Consider the following 16,840-nt stretch of genomic DNA (forward strand, 5'->3'; position numbering starts at 1 on the left):
GGTGAAAGGGGATAGGGAGAGAAGGGAGGAAGGAAAGGGGGGAGGCTAACAGAGAAGGTCATTGGTAGATACAGATGAAAGGTTGGAAGAGAAAGGAGCTGAGAAGTTATATGGGAGAGGGCAGATGGCTAAGAATAGTAGCTCTGACACTAAATTAATTTCAAAGAAAACAGATAACGCCATACTAAATTATATACCAGATATGGTAAAGAATAAATCAATGTATTGGATGGAAGGTGAGGTTATCTCCTAAAATGCTTTTGACTCAGAACAAATAATACCCTTGACTCTGGGTCATAAGATCCTGGACACCTGGTGCCTGTGATGAACTGCTGAACTGCTGTATTCCTGATTACCTGGTTCTGCCTCATTCTGTGACTTTACCTGTGGCCCTTCCCTCTTTGACCTTCCCCAGAAAGCCCAGGTCATGGCACAGGATGAGGTCCATTGTGAATAAAGGCCTATATACCAGTGACTCAGTCTCAGTCTGGGCGTCAGTGCCAGAAAGGGATCAAGTGTATCGAGGACTGTTATAAACAAAGGTAGTTCATTTCATGCGAGCACCTGAGGAACAAATATCGTTTGCCGAATAGAGTAGTCTTCTGCTATCTGCAAATAAGATCTTTCTTAAGGGAAAAATTACTACCTAGATGTAGTAATGTGGAGATTCTAATTCGACAGGTGAATGCGTGTAGATTTATCTCTAAGATGTATTACATATTCCAAAGTGATGGGCCGGAAGATGGGCTTACACAGGTCGAGGGAGAGATGGGAATCAGACTTGGCCACAACAATCAATGAAGAGTGGTGGCAAGACCTATGTCTGGACAGTGTGGCGGGCGTTATTTACACCAGATACAGATTGGTGCAATAAAACTTCTTGCACCAGTTGTACCTCACACCACAAAAAATTACATAAATCAAAACCGCAAAATTTGGAAATGTGCCTTCGGTGTGATGTGGAGATTGGTACCTTTGTCCACTCTACCTGGCTATGTACACGTGCATAGAGAGGACCTGGGGGACATTCTGAAAACAAATTACAAAGGATTTTCCACGAGATCCAGAATTGTACCTTCTGGGAAACATTGGGAACATGAGTTTTAGACTGTCCCAATATCAAATTTAGTTCATGAAGTTTGCCTTGGGGGTAGCCAGGAAGTCTATAGCAATCATATGGAAATCTGATTCCCAACTAAATACCACACGATGGAATATAGAAATGCATTGGAGAAAATCATTTACAATCTAAGGAGGAAATATGACACATCCATTAAAGTGTGACATCCCTATTTGAAATACATGGGCACGGAGTTTTGCCTAGTTCCCCCTCCTTTTGAAATATGGATGCTATAAAAATCTGTCCCAGCAGGGAAAGGAGTGGAATGAAGGAAATGGGACAGGGCACAGGTGACGTGCACTTTTTAGTTAGTTTTTTTTTTTCAGTTTTGTTTTTTTTAGTTCTTTCTTTTTATTCCATACCTTTGGGGGCTGTGAACCCCACTTGTATTTTTATAATTTATATGATTATATGTTTGGGGGCAAGGGAGGGGGAGGGATAAATACAGACTCTGTATATTACATGAATGTTGAAAAATATGGTGTTGGTTGTTTGAGTTGCTTTATGAGGCTATGAAAACCAAAATAAAATATTCAACAAAAAAGAATGTTAGCTCTGTGATAAACATTGAAGGGATCAAAGGGAAGAATAGCAGAGGCAGCAAGGCTTCGTGAGCAACATCCAGCTCATTGCATTGGAAGTCTGGACTTCCAATGTTGCAAAAGACTGCAATGATGTGCCTGTGATGTGACTAAAGTGGTTGATGGTGCATATTAGTCCTATAGGATATGCATTCAGGCATGAATCACTTTCTTCACTCTGAGGGATATCATTGGACAGTAGAATATGTTCATTTCCATGCGAAAAAGGATGAAAAATATCTCTCTCCCCTCCCTTTCTACCCCCCACTTTCTCTACCCTCCTCTCTCTCTCCTCTATCTCTTTCCTCTCCCTCTCCTCTATCTCTTCCCTCTCCTCTATCTCTCCCCTCTCTCTCCCCACCCTCTCTCTCTCTCTCCTTCACCCTTGTTTGAGCAGAAAATGTTAGAAACACTCAGCAGGCCAGGAAGCATCTGTGCAAAGCTGTCTACACATCAATGGGGATGAGATGGAGACAAGAGGTAGCTTCAAGTTCTTGGAGATAAATATTTCCTGCAACCTGATCAACATCAATCCCATTGATGTGATGTTCAAGAAAGTACACCAACATCCCTACTTTCTTACAAGGTAAAGAAGTTTGGCATATCCCTCCACCTCTCAAAAACATACTAGCTGCATGCATCACAGTGTGGCATGCAAGAAGTTCGGAAGCTGCAAAAGGCAGTAAATGCAGCTCAGAACATGACACTCCATCAACTCCATCTACACCTCCCACTGCCAAAGTAAAGCAGCCAACATCTTGAAGAATGCATCACACCTCAGACACTCTTTTTCTCTCTCCTTCCATCATACGCCAACCGGCTGGGAGACAGTTTCTTCCTCATAGCCATAGCAACACAAACTGTCATGGGCTTGCTCCTCCACTGTATAAATGTTAGAGTTGACTCACTAGACTGTTCACCAAAGAACCAAGTTGACCATAAAAACTCAGCAGGTCAAACAGCGTAGCAAAGATAAAGTTATGTAGCCAAGATAAAGATACAAAACCAGTGTTTCAGGCCTGAGCCAGGGGTGTAGCTGGGGGGATTAGGGGGAGCAACCACTCCCCTGCCTTTACAGCCTGGCAGTGCCTCAACCCCATGGCCCTCCTACATCACATTTTCACTTCTTCTGGTCTGCGCTAGGCTCCTTCACTCCCCATCTCTCCTTCCCTCATGAACAGATGAGATAATAACTTCAATAAAGCAAAAAGAAAAGGCACTGGCTATTCAGTGTTAGATTCCAGTTGTAATGTGACCTTATTGTTTTTTTTAAGTGGTTTTGAAAACATAGTTTAGCACTGGATTTACTATTTTAAAATGGCATTGCAACTATTGCAATTTATGGAAGCTATTTTTAAAATCAAATCACAATTATAAATATTTGATGTTTCCCTTTTTTTAAACACCCTGATAGTGATTATCAGTCTGATGTTACAGGTCTCCTTCCAATGATAAGCAGTGCTCCAACCAGAATAAAATAACCAAGATTTGCACCCATTGGATCCCACCAATGGCAACAAGTAACATCCCCTCACACTCCTAGTACACAACTCAATCCTTGTCTGTTAAAGCAGGACATGAAAATAACCATACTGAGCTTTGAATTCATGGAAGAAACAAGGAGGTCAGTTTCAAAGTCTGCCCTGACATTTCCCTGAGACATGGAGGGAGGAGCAGTGTGGGAATGAAAGGACGAGTGGAAGTCACATAAAGTGGTACTGACTGACCTAACTCAGAAAGCTTTCTGAAGTAGATTTTTTTCAGATAATCATTGATTTACACAAGATTTCAATCTAGCTCTGATAAACACCCAAAACTATAAGATAAATAGTATTGCGGGCTCTGTGGAAAACTGTGCTTGCTTATTACCAAAAAAAATTTAACCAGACACACTGGTAACACCAACTCCAGCTGCAGGCAAGCTCGCCCTCAGGACCAAATGAAGCAGCTTCAGTTGTGCCTGATCACACTTTTCAGGCATCGACAAACAAAAGTGAATTTCATTATCAACATTTGGTACCAATTCCAGCCCGACATCTTATTGAAGCACAAAGTCAGCCATAAGTGAGCCGTTTGACAAAGGACTCAGTGGAGCTTTTGAAAGCTTTCTGAAGGACAGCTCCAAGGCGAGCTGCGAGACAGACGCCAGCGTGCAATGAGAGGGCATCCTGTGTTCCATTGGAATGGTGGGGAATGGTCTGTGGGATCAGATTGGGAGATGTTGCTTCCCAGGACTGATGACGCTAGTCCTGCCGTCCTGGCGAAACAGGAACGTGAAGGCAATCAAGGTTCTGGCAGCCCACAGCATTGAGGGTTATTATCAAACACATCAGTCATTAGGTAAAGTGTATCTGGCTCAGAAAAAATACCCTGAGAATAAGGTGTATTTAGCCAAGGCAGGTACTGGATTTGGGTGATCAGCTGTAGTACCATAGCTGAAGATTTACTGTAATCAAGACTAAATTTGTCACATTATATCTTTTTGTGTTCTAGTACCGAGAGAAAGATTGTATTTTTCTTGTGACATTTGGTCATGTGTAGGTGTGCTTGGTGGGAGAAAAGGATGGAGGAGGGGTGGGTGGGTTGGGGAGGGAGGAGAGGTGGGTGAGTTGGCAGCGAAGAGTGGAAGGGAGAGGTAGAGGGAGGATATGAAAAGAAGGGAAGGGAAAAGAGAATGAAGGGGCTGGAGAGAGAGAAGGAAGGGATGGATGAGGAGCTGAGTGGGTTTTGGAAGGATGAGAGTGGGACTTTAGGCGGGAGAGAGTGAGGAGGGATAGGGGTTAGAGCAGAGGGGGCTAGGTTCCCAAAGGTACCCTGAGCTTTGATAGAATGAAACCTAGATGAAAGAGGATATTGTCTTAGCTTTGTTAAATACAAAATAAAAATGTACAATGAATTTAAAATTGTATGCGTCGTGGATTTGCGCACATTAATTTCCATGGTGCATTGGTTGCAAATGTGTGTGCCCGTGTACAGCCATGGTCATGACACTATTTGTATGTGCTCCTGCTCCCCCTAGTGTCAAATCCTGGCTAAGCCACAGGCCTGAGACCATCATCAAGGTATGAGCAAAATGTAGGCATACACCTGAATGGTGGTGACAGGGGCATTGGGAGGAGCATAGGCCCACGGGCAAGAGCTAACAGGTGGGTAAGGGAGGGAGGGCACAACAGCAAATAGGGGAGGGGAGATGGCTCTGTGTATGGAGAGAGAATGGAGTGTGGAGCTGGAGGAAAAAAGATAGGGATAGGAAAGAGAGGGAGAATGGGGGATATTCCAACAGAAACCAGAGAAGTTGATGTTAATGCTTCTGGATGGAGAGGGCCCTGATGGAATATTAGGTGTCGCTCCTCCAATTTACAGATGGTGTTGGTTTAGCAGTGTATGAGACATGGACAGGCATGTCAGTTTGGAAGTGGGGCACAGAATTGAAATGATTGGCCACTAAGAGGTCTCTGTCATTGACGTGGATGGAGTGAAGGTGTTTGGCGAAGTGATCTCCCAGTCTGCGTCCAATCTCTCTAATGTAGAAAAGGCCACAGCGGGAGCGCATGCCAACATTTTGTTCGTACCTTGATGCAGCGTTTAGGCCCAAAACATTGGTTATGTATCTTTATCTTTGCTACATTAAGTGCACTGTTTGACCAGCTGAGTGTCACCAGCTTTGTGTTTTTACTTTAATCTCGACGTCCGCAGACTTTCGTGTTTTACTCCATAACGTGCCAATGAACTTGAACTTTCAGAATTTATTTTGAATGCTCCACTTCAGAGAATTCATAATTACTGCTACTAAAAGCATTCCTTTCTCTTAAGGTGGGAGAAAATAAAAGCTTTAAATTCACATTTGGTGCTAATTATGTCAAAGTCAGACAGTGCGGAAACAGGCCCATTGGTGCAACTTGCCCATGCTGACCAAAATGTCCCGTCCTCACTACTCCCATCTGCCTGGGTTTGGTCCATATCCCTTTAAACTCATCCTATCCATCCAAAATCTGTCCAATTTTGTCTTAAACATTGCAATAGTACCAGCCACCTCTTCTAGCAGCTCGTTCCATACATCCACCAGCCTCTGCAAAGTAGCTACCTCACAGGGTCCTATTAAATCTCTACACCCTCACCTTAAATCTATCTCCTGTGGTTGCTGATTTCCCTGACTCTGGGCCAAAGATTGCAGGTTAACCTGATCTATTCCACTCATGATTTTCTGGTTTTTTAAGTGTCATAATTATCCCCATCCTCTGGCAGCTCATTTCATATACAGTCTAAGCTGAAGGAAAATAGTTTTTTTTTTTCCCTCTCACCTTAAACCTCAACTATAGATTTTTAAATCTCCCGTATCCTGGGGAAAAGACATTGACTCTACTTTATCTATGTCCCTCATGATCTTTTATACCTCAAAGGTAACCCCTCAGCTTTTTGTGGCATCTGATCAATTGACCTCTGGAAATCCAATAAGAGCATAAACAAATTTTGACTTGGTCTCCAAGGGAAATCACAGTAATTTAACATGGTATAAGGAAGCCCTGACAATGCCATCTTTTAATTTCCATCCTTAATTACCCCTGAAAGTGTTGCGGGGTGCTAAACATCATTTCACAGTACTGTTTGGTTTGGAGTTCAAGGAATGTGAGCAAAAGACAAGCAGCAATGTGTTTCTGAAATCGGCTGACAATGGATCACTTTTTTTTTCCCAGTCCGGGAATAGAAAGATGTGATTTTTTTTAAAAGATGGATTATATAGTCCTACTGGATGACAGTGGAGAGGTAATGGAGAATATTGATCAAAAGATGAATTGAGAAGATTAGAGGGGAGACAGATTATACTACCACCCCACCCCGCTCCCAAGGATGTTAGCTGAAGTATTTTGATAACCGTTCTGGCAGGGTTTCAAAGTGGGACATCGGACATCGGAGGGTGGTATATTAAGGTTAGGGTGGAATAAAGTGAAAGAACCACATACTGGAACATGTATGGGTAACAGTCAATCTCAACATTTTTTTAAAATTAGATTTCCGATCACTTCTTGTACCAGTTGTCAGCACAAACAATAAAGAATATTCACACATCACCAATAAATGCAGAATCTCCCCAGAGCCTTTACAATGCCAGGTCATAAGGATACTGAGGATCTGGACTAAGCATTTCCCAGAAATTAATAACGCTTTGAACCATGTCATCACAAGTTAAAGTGATTTGTAACCGTGGAAGTTATTTATTTTAAAATTAAAATGAAAATATAGTGATGAATTATCCTTTCAATATATTGCATGAGTGCAGCAAATTGGTAAATCATTCTTCAAAATTTTTAAAACGATCTATCATGGTTTGAAGGACTAACCTCAGAAAATAAAATTACTATTTATTCAATATGGCTGTCAACATAAATTAGAGAATATAAGAGAAATTAGGCAGACTGACAGATTGCATTTCATGGTGGTAGACAAGAACTAATAGATTTTCACATCTGAAAGACTTTTAGCATCTGTCAATGGTTAATAAATAAATAAATTTCAACATGATTCATGGGTCAAATCATTCTTCATTCAGACATGTCATCATTGCATTGTAGGGGATTGCCTCATGTATGACGCAGCAATAGGCAGTCCTCATAATTGACAAGTACATTTCTTAATAATACATGTTGTAAGCAATTTTATGAACGTCATTCAAGATTTCAAATGTACGTTCTTTCCTTGTGATCAGCATTTCGGATACCATTTTTACCAGTGTTTGAAGATTACTTCAGAAACTTTTAAAGATCAAATGTCTTTTGGAGTTAGCACGCACATTTCACTTTCCATCAATCTCTGACAAAAACAGATAGATAATGTGAGGCGTAGAAATAAAACATTGCCAGAAGTGAGGTTGATATTCTATGACATTATTTCAGAAAGAAATTTTTTAAAATCAATGCAGAGTTCTATGCCATGGAAAATGCACTTTGACGAGATGTTTGAAGACTGCAACAAAGATCTCACTTTTTTTTTTAATTTATTTAAAAGTTTTCCATATATGTAATAATATCTGAGTGCAAAATATAACAATCAAATATTAATGTCCAATCTATTGCATGACGATAAAATCCCCAATCTCCCAAACCCCTCCCCCCACTAAACTAACCCCAAAAGAAAAAAAAGAAATGAAATATTAAGAAAACATAAGAAAAGTAAGAATCTAGAATAGGAACCTGGTGCCACAAGTTCTCCTTTGCTAGTAGGCACTGCTGTAGCTCGTCATTCATAAAGGATGAGCCCTGGACGCTATGAATATAGCCAAGATACTCAAACATGGCAAAAATGGATTCTAGGGCCTTTATGACTGACGAGTGGGCTGTCTGAACATAGAATGGTGAACAGGAAGTAGGAGTACTCATCAATGAGACAAGAAAGTGTTCCTGTTCATGAAGGGGAGATGTCCCTTAAAATTGACACTGAGCCTTTTGAAGGGCCTGGATGACTTGATCAGGTGCACCTTTGCCAGGCGATATAAGTGTGGCTTGCACTCCATGCAGACCTGGCAAGACCTGGTCATTTCCTTGACATCTTCCATGAAGTAGGGCAGATTGCGCACCTTGACAAAATGAGCCATGCGGGTAACCCTGGGTGGCAGAGCTCATTATGCATAGGCTGCAGATGGCTGGTGTGTGCAGAGGCACAGCTTCCTCTGGATAAGGCATCTGGAGGGTCATTAAGGGCTCCTGGCTGATAGGCAATGTCATAATTGTATGTGGAGAGCTCGATCCTCCACCTAGCAATCTTGTCATTCTTGATTTTGCTCCTCTTGACATTGCTAAACATGAATGCGACCGAGCGCTGGTCAGTGAGGAGCGTAAGTTTCCTACCAGCCAGGTAGTGTCTCCAGTGCCTCACGGCTACTGCAATGGCTTGATCCTCCATTTCCACAGAGGAGTTCCAGAACTTGTGGACTTGCAATGTCCGAGAGGAGAATGTTACTTACCTGCCTGCCTGGTTGAGCGTAGTGGCCAGGGCGACATCCAAAGCATTGTTTTCCATTTGGAAAGTGTAAGGTAAAACATCATGAGATGGGAATGTGTAAGGAGTTACCCTGTGCAGGGCTGTAACAAGATGTGAATGCATCCTTGTACTTACAAGATAAGAGAGACATTGATGGATTGAGAGGCAGGAAGCTAGCAGGGAAAGGATAGCAACAGTTTTAGTCATTTGACAAGTAATGATATGATGATGTTCTAAGCATGTATCCAAGGGTATAAAAATCACCATTTTGCTGATAACGGCAGAATGCATTCTCCGACTAACATTGTTAGTCGCAAGTGTTACAATCCGGTAATAAAGAACAAAGAACCCTGATTTCGGCTCAGTCTGGTGTTTGTCTCACTCATTCATGAACAAAGCAGACCTAACAAAAGGTACATTCTTGTCCATTGCGTGCATGGTGTCTTTTGCAATGCGATTTCCGAGGTAGTTAAAAGCCGTTTGAGCTTCAGCCGAGAGGGGGAAATTAGTGGCATTTAAGAGAAGGCAAATCTTATCAGCGTATTGAGGGATGCACTGGGTGTAAAATGAGAAAAATCCCAGGCATCTCCTCAAAGCCTTTGAGGTCCTGGGAATTGGGAGCTCTATCAGGGGGCACATCCTTTTGGAGTCAAGGCTGATGATGCAATTCTCTACCAAGTAGCCCAGGTTAGCCAGATGTTTAGTCCTGAACACAAACTTGAAAGAGTTATTAGTGAGGTTCAGGGCTTTCACCACATGGAGAAAGCTCTGGAGGTTGGCATCATGGTCTTCCAAGGTATGGCCACAAATGGTGCCATTATTGAGGTAGGGGAAGGTAGCCTTCAACCCATACTCATCCACCATTCTGTCCATCTGCCTCTGGAAGATAGAAACCCTGTTAGTAATACCGAAAGGGACCCTCCGGAATTGATAGAGATGACCGTTAGCCTCAAATGCCGTATATGGATGGTCCTCGGAACAGATTGACAGCTGGTGATAAGCAGCTTTCAGGTCAAAGGTCGAATAGATCCGATACTACGGAATATCATTCACCATGTCAAAAATGCGAGGCGTAAGTATGCATCCAGGAGTGTGTACCGATTAATAGTTTGGCTATAGTCAATTACTGGCCTGGACTTGTTTTCCCCCTTTACCACTACCATTTGTGCTCTCCATGGCCTGGTGCTAGGTTCAATGATACCTTTGTTGAGCAGAGATATTATGAAATCTCGGTTTGCTGTGCTCTACCTCCTGCTCTTGGTAGCAATACGTTTGCTGTCTGGGGTCAAATTCGGGGAGGTGGGGGGTCAATATTCAGTGTGGAGAGGCTGCATGTGGGTTCAGATTTTAGGGGCCCTCTATTCCAATCTGTTATGGGGGGGGGGGGAGGGGACCAGAATACTCCAAGGTCATGTTTTTAAGGTGACACAGGAATCCAGGTCCAACAACATCAGAGCACACAATTTACCAAGTACACACAGGTGAATCTTACAGAAATCCCCCCTTTAAACGACAGATGTACTATACAATGTTGTTGAATATGTGTAGAACGTGAATGAGATGCAAGGACTATGTGATAATTGGAAGGATACATCTTCAGGTTGTATTTTTGCACAGTCCGTTAGTCTATGAAGCTTTCAGTAGAGCCCGTGTCAATTAGGCATTTAGTGGAATAGAGTTGCTGAGCTGGTGAGCTCTGTCCTGATCTAGAACCATTGAGGCTAGGTCCCTGGAGACTCCATACTCCTCACTAAAGTGGACCCCACTGTCCTGGGTTGCCCTGCATGGATAAGATGGCCGCCCTCCTTCTTACTCTGACTATGATGAAGCCGAGTTTGAATTTGGGTCACAGCAAGATGTCTGCCGAGCCTTTTCGTGCCATTTCCTCACAGCCACCCTCCATCGGCGTGTAGTGCAGCAAGTGGGTTCGGGTGAATTCGGAGCAGATGGCTTGGGGCTGGAATCAGATCTGGGAGCGGTGCAGGCTGCAGACTTCCCGGGCATCCCCTCGCATGGCAAATCCTCGCCCAGTGCCCTTTCTTGCCACAGCTGGAACAAACAGAGTCTTTAGCCGGGCAATGAGATTGGGGATCCTGGCTCTTGCTGCAGAAAAAGCATGTGAGTTCTCCCTAGCGCAGGAAACGGCAGCCAAGCCATTAGGGCTGGAGTAGCGGAGAAACCAGTCTTTGGAAACTGTCACCTGGGTGAGCGAGCTCACTGGCTTTGAGGTCGTCATTCTCGAGCTTGCCCTTTTCCAATGATTTGGCCAATTCAAAATGACTAGTCAGGTCCCTCTTACCCGACTCGAGTAGTCACTGCCTCTTGTTCCTTGAGGGGACCCCCGTGACTAGAGTGTCCAGGATCTGTTCTTCTTCATGAATGCAGCCTATAGTCGCTTTGTACCTGCACTTCTTGGCAAGCATCCACAGATCCAGCAGGTAGTCATCGACTGTCTCTCCCGGCCATTGGCAATGTAGAGCGAGTCAATGCCTTGCTAGGGCCTCATTTTGTGACTTCAGATACCGAGCCTTCAAAGCCTCAATGGCAGAATCATATGTAGTGCAGTCCCTGATGACTGCATACCTTTTCTTTCCTACCCTTGAAATGAATGTGGACCTCCTGAGTTCATCAGTGTGGATGACATCTCTGGTCACATTCAGGTAGGCCTAGTATGTGAATTCCTCAGCCATATCAAGGGACAGAGGGTCTATTAGCAGCATGCCTGGTTTGAGTAGCACTTCCATTCTTAGGGAATAAGCTAATAAAATTGTAGCGTGAATAAAAGCTCTCACGACTGGAGGGTGAACAAATGTTTTATCAACATAGCTATGGGTAGGGTCTCACAGTAGTCTTCAGAAGGGTTCTGGGTTTAGACGGGAAACCAGTGTTATATGTGAGCAGATGGGGGCAGAGCTGGCCATAAGTACAACACACTACCAGTGAATCTCAGTTCACTACAATGAGGTATTGAATAACGATCAGGAATTGTGGCATTGTTAAGCCTCCTGTAATCTCCACATGGTCGCCAATCTCTATTGTGTTTCAGGACCATATGTAATGGAGATGCCCAGGGACTATCAGCCCCACAAATTATGCCTAGTTCCTCAACCTTGGCAAACTCTTCCTAGCTAAATGCAGCTTCTCTCGAGGCAAGTGGCGCACTTTAGCATGGATAGTACAAATGCGGTGAGTAACACTGTGCTTTGCAGTGGAGGCAAAACATTGTAGAGTAGTAATCTCAGGGAAATCTTTTAACAGCTTGGAGAATTCATCCATTGGTTTATTTAATGTTTGAAGGTGCAGAGCAGGGATATAGCATCTGCCAGAGGGATAGCCTGAAAAGTAGTTCCATCTATTAGCTGACGCTCTTTTAAGTCGACGAGGAATGAATGAGTCCAAAGAAAATCTGCACCATGCAAAGGTCGGGATGTTGGAACTGTTAACTGTTCATAGTTGCAGGTCCGGGAGAGGATGGCGTGTGTCAAAACCAATAGGTGGAGATACAGTTACTTCTGAATCCGTGTTAACCAGAATTTTTTGCTGGGATATTAGGCTTGCAGGTTTCTCACCAACTGCTGAAGCCCTTATTGGTGGTTGGCCTGGGCATTTCCTGCATAGGAGCAGGGTGGAAGGCACTTGCGGGCATTTACTCCCCTATGCCTGTGGTAATAACACCAAGACAAGGTGTCCTGCTTACTTGTCTTGGGGTGTTGTCTGCTTGAAGGGAGTGATGTTCTAAGAGCTCTAGAGTATGACACGATGTCAATATCAGAGGGGTTGGTTGAGCAGACTTGTTTTTCCTCGCTGTGTTTTTTAGCCAGCCATAGAATGTCCTCCTCTGCCGCTACAGCCCTTGGGTCTTCAAATTAACACTTGGATAACAAGAGCCTAATATCATCTGGCATTAGCTCTAAAAAGAGACACTCTAATAACATATTGGGCCTTTCACCGGCTGCTAGGGACAGCATTTCATCCATTAGTTCTGAAGGGGCATGGTCTCCCAACCCATCGAAATGTAGTGGTTTGGCTGCCCTTTCCCTATGGGACATACCATATATATGTAATAACAGTGCTTTCAAAGTGTCATACTTGCTGGTATGTGGTGGATCCCATAGGAAGTCACCAGCGACTGTCTGGTCCAGGGCACTGACGAGATGGTAATAACAAGTGGTGTCTGGTTCAACCTTGCAAATTGAAACTGCGCTTCATTCTCTTGGAACCACATTTTGGGTTCAGCTGTCCAGAAAGGTGGCAGCTTTACAGTAATGGCTGCAGAGTCCACGTTTGTCCAAAAATATGTTTTTGGACTGTTGGGGTCGCCATTGTGGCCACTGGAATCACAATGGGCCTGACAAAAAAACCGCACAAGGCGTTTCTAGAGTGAATCACGCACTCGACCACGCTGATGTCATCATGCATTGACATCACATGGCTGGTTCAATGCCTTCTGGGAGTTGTACTGCCACCATAGCACCGCAACAACACCAAATTTGACCAAAAGAGTCTCACTTTGGAGCATGACCAAGTAGAATGTAAAAAACTACCTACCTCCTGACCACATCCAAAATACTGATCAGATAGATCTGATTTCAGTTTATTTAGTTATTGTGGGATGAAATATAACTAATGTAAAAAATATTGTATTGAACTAACCTATATCTATCATTTATGGTATTTGTTATTACTGTCCCAACAAAACTCTAACCAATTTACTTCATCAATAGTAACATTTAAATCTGTCTCCCAATGCTGTCTGAGCTTATTTTTAATAATTCCCTTCTGCAATAAAGTATACAGAGCCAAAATAAATTTCTTAATATATCAATATTTTGGTAATGGCACTGTTGAACCCAGTTTATCTCACAAATAAGCCCATAATTTATAAGAACAAAAAAGGATATTATTTTGTATCCTATATTTATTTTTTAATTGATCAAATGTCATTAAACTTCTACCTACATAACAATCTTCAATATATCTAATTCCTTTCCAAAACCAAATATTTAAAAATTGATTATTCTTTGAAAATGGAATGTCAGTTTTGTATCAAAAGCACTTTAGCCCGAACAGCTCCTCCTTCCAATTTCATTATAACAAAAATATCACCTGACCTCAGTACAAGCCATGTGTTGCAACCTCACTTTCTAATTCCCTGAATGAAAAGACAGAATATTAGATGCAATTTTGCTGATTCTCCTGATGCCACCTTGTAACTTCTAAAGCCCCTCAACCTCCTGTAACCTCCACAGTCCCACAACCTCACATAACCACAGCCCCACAATTTCCTGTAACCTTTACAGCCCCATGACCTCCTGTAACCAGAGCCCATGGCCTTCTATAGCCTCCGCAGCCCCCATGATCTCCTGTAACTACAGCCACATGACCTCCCATCACTGTGATGGCTGAAATGTTGATATCATTTTTGACTTCAGCATTATCAGTGTGCAGAAAGTATTCTGTGCAGATACACCACAGCACAGTTTTGGAAATGCTTTGCCCAAGAATGCCAGAACCTACAGAGAGCTGTGAACATGGCTCATGCCATCATACAAAACAATCTCCCTTCCATCCTACACCTCTTGCTGCTTCACGAGAGCTGCCAACATATTAAAGGACCGAACCCATGCTCTCTTTTCCCCCCCCCATTCTATGCATGTGTATAAACACAAACCTCCAGCTTCATGTACAGTTTCTTTCCTCCTGTTATCAGAGTCTTAAATGGATTTCATTCAAGCAAAATATGATGCCCTTGTTATCACATTAACCACCTTGACTTCTCCACTCACGTGATCCATTCTGACCTCACCCCCCCAACCCTTGAAACATGCAGAACTTCCCACCATCCCAACTTTGTTATCATCTCCCATGTGACTACAATTCTTTAACGATGCTCCATACTAAAGCCACTACATACGTGTAATTTGATGCCATTAACTTTGTGAGAAAAAACAAATTAAAGCAAATGTTTTGTGTTCAAACAAAGAAAAGCTGGAGGGACTCAGCAGATCAGGCATCATCCATGGAGAGAAATTGATACATTTTGAATCCCTCCACATTCTCATTATTTCCTTGAGATTCTACCATCTCCAGTTCTTGTGTTTCTCAAGTATTTCATGTTTATGTTTTACTATGAACATTATTCGATTTTCAGTCACATGTAGGGGACCACGGTGGGTCAGGGAAAACAATTCCAAAGTCAAATGATAGAAATGGCAGAGAAATGCATTGCCTTCAGGATTGAAATTCATCTTCAGGTTGGAATTAAACAGGCCGTATTGAAAAATGTTTCTCAGAAAGTGCAGTGTCTGACTTATGATCGTGGCACAGTCAATGGAGTGAATTATCAAGCACTGAAAATGGTTTGAAATGGAAGCAACTCGGTGACAACTACTGGGATGACGTGTCTCTCTTGCTGCCTGCATTTGCTGCTTGATATTTTTCCTGTGTTTAGTTGCTTTGCATTTCCTTTCCTTAGGAGGACAGCTTTCTCAGCCTTGTTGGATGTAATTGTTTTTCTCCCTCACATAGTAATTTATTTTTCCACTTTTTTTTCCCCATTTTGCACTTTTTTTTCCTATTTAATAAGAAGCAAATAATAGCAAGATATTTCTGTAATCTTGTCAGCCACGTTTAATCCTGTTTATATTTTTCTGTTCTTCGTCCCTGTTTTTCCATTTCAACACAACTTAATGATTACATTTTCAAAGCTCAATATTTACCACAAAGCATGCAGTGGCAGAAACAAAACATTTTTAATTTTGGGATACAGCATGGTAACAGACCTTACCAGGGTGCCTAAATATATCCATGTGACCAATTAACCCTGTACTAACTGCCTATGTCTTTGGAATGTGAGAATATTGATTTTTCTTTTACCTTCATGTCATGTTTTTTTCTTTGCTTGCATGAATGTGGCAGATGCTGCCACCCTGCACAGTTCAACTTGCGCCTGATACAAGCTGAGGCTATTCATTTTATCTTCTGCATGAGCTCTGTCACTTTCGTTTGCATGAAGAAGTGAAAGACTCTCAAAGGGAAATCACTAAATGAACTCAAGAACTGCCAAAAAGGTTTCCTGCACATTTCCACGAATCTGCACAGGTATGGTCCAAGATGGGGTCAAGACACCAGAAGGAAGAACAAGAACTTGTTCTTGTTCTTGTAAAAAAAATTGGCAATATAGCAGTTTTAATATTTAACTTCTTAGTTTTGATTTCTTTCAAACCTGTTCCCCTTTGCTCTCTCCATGCAATTCGGCTACATATACAAGCCAAAGAATAGCATGGTAAGCTGCATACAGTTACTGAAGCAAGAAACTGGTGTGTTTCCTGCATTGGAAATGTTGGGTTAATTGAACTGAACTGAACTGTTTTTGTCACATGTACAGAATTCAACAGAGCTACCAACAGCTGTCAAACAAGGTCAAGAGCAATCAGAGGTAACTTACTCTTCAGACTGGCAAGTGTCATGGGTGGGGGACTGCTTTCGCCTTCAAATCCCCGGGTGAACTTGTGAGCTAGTGCAATATAGATATGTTGCAGTTTTTGATGCAGCCGATTGATGTCTATGTTTCAAAGAGAACCCAAGGGTATAATTGTTCTACCAATCAATCACAATAAGAAAGAGAATTGTGATGATTAGGCTTTAATCACCTTAAAGTATCAGCACAACTTGCACATTGCTGGCCCGGTTCCAAAACAGGTACTGAGGGAGGGGTTTGGGCGTAATAGCCTTTATGGGGATATCTGGGAGGGAGAAGTCACAGGTTCAGGGGACTGACCAGCACATACATACATCTATACACGTAGTGGTAGTACCATAATAACATTGAATGTGAACAGAAGTACACACCTCTGGTTCAATGATACTGCTCTACCATTCATCAAGAGCTCCCTCCTCACTGTTTTTTTTAGTACAATCTCTATATCACTTGATTCCTTTAATGTCTAGTAATCTATATTTTGAATGAACTAGACCCCCGAGTTAAAGAAGTTCTTCTCATCGCAAAGCAGCTTGCTCCTTATTCTGAAACTGTGACCCCTTGTCTGAGACGCCCCATCAAGGGGATATATCTTGCCTGCATTTAACATCAAACTTTGCAAACATTTTGGATGTTTCAATGAGATCTCCTCTCATTCACCCAAATTCCGTAAAATGCAGCCTC

General features: G+C 42.5%; 1 long non-coding RNA gene across 1 annotated transcript in view; it reads left to right on the top strand.

The window, feature by feature from the left end:
- LOC138759921 (uncharacterized) overlaps positions 1-16,145 on the top strand; it is a 33,435-nt gene extending 17,290 nt beyond the window's left edge. Inside the window, exons 2-3 of the long non-coding RNA XR_011355228.1 lie at positions 15,595-15,777; positions 16,064-16,145. This is a non-coding gene — a long non-coding RNA (uncharacterized lncRNA). The remainder of the gene's footprint in view (positions 1-15,594; positions 15,778-16,063) is intronic.
- The last annotated feature ends 695 nt before the right edge of the window (positions 16,146-16,840 follow it).

Source organism: Narcine bancroftii, chromosome 4 (genome assembly GCF_036971445.1).
Source record: "Narcine bancroftii isolate sNarBan1 chromosome 4, sNarBan1.hap1, whole genome shotgun sequence".
Classification (NCBI taxonomy): Eukaryota; Metazoa; Chordata; class Chondrichthyes; order Torpediniformes; family Narcinidae; genus Narcine; species Narcine bancroftii.